The following is a 231-nucleotide window of genomic DNA, read 5'->3' as shown; positions in this document are numbered from 1 at the left end:
AGGCACAGGGACTCGAGTGTCCTCCAGAAGAAGTCCTTGCTCAAATTTCATTAACGGCACCCTCCGCACACCCCCAGCTGCTCTCTTGATCTTTTGTTGTCGTAACACTATCGGTGCAGACTGTCTCCTACACGTTCCAGACCACCGCTCCTGGCAGAACACAGCCCGGCTCTCCCCTCGCCCTTCCTTACGGCCATCCAGTCTCCTGACGAGATAAATGAGCAAACGCCT

The sequence above is a fragment of the Apaloderma vittatum genome, unplaced genomic scaffold (genome assembly GCF_000703405.1).
Source record: "Apaloderma vittatum isolate BGI_N311 unplaced genomic scaffold, ASM70340v1 scaffold24495, whole genome shotgun sequence".
In the NCBI taxonomy this organism is placed as follows: domain Eukaryota; kingdom Metazoa; phylum Chordata; class Aves; order Trogoniformes; family Trogonidae; genus Apaloderma; species Apaloderma vittatum.
Note: the sequence above shows the minus strand (reverse complement) of the source record.